Here is a 1,602-nt window from a genome sequence, read left to right on the forward strand (position 1 = left end):
GCAAGTGAGCTTGACTGCCATCCGGCAGTCTGGTTCAATTCCCCCTGACCTGTTGAGAGACATGGTCATCCCTGTCTGGAAGGGGGAATGATGCCACTACCGTGGCATCATGCTGTTCAATATACCAATCAAGGTTTTTGCCCACAATCTTCTGAATGGATCCATGACCACATACTATAGTAGATGGTTATGTTGGCATCTACTATGTTAGTCTGGTGTCTTATCTATTGAGGGAGTGACTGTGAGTGCCCACAGGTTTGGCTGGGTGATGAAGGCTGAAGTTGAAGTTCTACGGGGGAGCCGGAAGGCTCCCCAGTCGGCGAAGGACTGGGCAGTCCTTGTGTGCTGCTGGGAATGGTGATCTCGCTAGCTGCCTGCGGCTTAAGTAAACGAGCGCTGTGTAAGCACGCAGGGAACGAGGGGAGCCCGCTGTCCAATGAGCGCGGACAAGGCGGCAGACCTTGGCATGCACAACCTGGGAAGTATGCTGAGCTTTTGGTTGCGGGGTCATGCTATTACAATACTAAGGCACCACAGCAGCCTGGATTCACACGTGGGAAGTCTACAATTGACCGTATCCTTGCACTTCGGGCCCTTGCTGTTGTGAGTTTGGTAATGGGATGCTTGCAGCCTACATTGACCTCAAGGTTTTTCCCTTGGTGCATCCCAAATCGCTATGGGAGATCCTGAGACTTAGGGATTTGCAACACAGGTTATAGAATCTTTTTATCTATATACTGAAAGTGCAGTAAAGTATGGTAGGGGCCTGTCACATTTCTTCTCTTTTAATGTAGGAGTGAGGCATGGTTGTATTCTTGCACCAACACTTTTCAACATTTGCATGAACTGGATAATAGGCGAACTTCTATCCAAAGTCAATGTGGAGCAACAATGGCTAATATCAAAGTGACCTTGACTTTGCTGACGATATTGCTATCCTATCTGAGTCTCTGGAATAACTGGTGGCAGTTATGAGGCTAAGCTCTTGGTTCTAGAGGTCTCGTGGACCAAGACCAAGATCCAGGAATTTTGGAGCCTGTTAGGGGAACCTGATCAGACTTGGTCTAGCAGCAGGAGTAATTAATTCGATCAAGAGCATTTGGATATATTGGTACCTATACAAAAGGACCAAGATGCGTGTCTTCAAGGCCTTGATACTACCAGTTTTTCTAAATGGAAGTAAAGCCTAAATGTTGTCTTTACTCCAGATCATGGGGTACAGTTGGCGGGACAATGTGTCCAACCGATGGCTACACTGTGAGACTGAAATGGGATCTGTTACTTAATCTGGGATCGCAACTCAGGCTATATGGGCACCTAGCTCATTTCCTTGTGGATAACCCTACCCATCAGGTTGTCTCTTTGCAAGAGGTCTGTGGGACGACCTGGGAGGGTATGGCATGGGCTAGTCGATCGGACCTGTCGCGAGGAGCTACAGATGGCCCGAGGGCCTGCCTGGAGACTCACCATGAGCGACTCCCATGGATGAAAGCTAAGGGTGGATGCAGCCGTGTGCCCCCGTGGGCGTTAACCCCACGATGGTGATGATATACATATAGACATATACATATACAGTATATATGTACAGCTACACAGAAGAGT

The sequence above is a fragment of the Penaeus chinensis genome, chromosome 11, assembly GCF_019202785.1.
Source record: "Penaeus chinensis breed Huanghai No. 1 chromosome 11, ASM1920278v2, whole genome shotgun sequence".
Classification (NCBI taxonomy): Eukaryota; Metazoa; Arthropoda; class Malacostraca; order Decapoda; family Penaeidae; genus Penaeus; species Penaeus chinensis.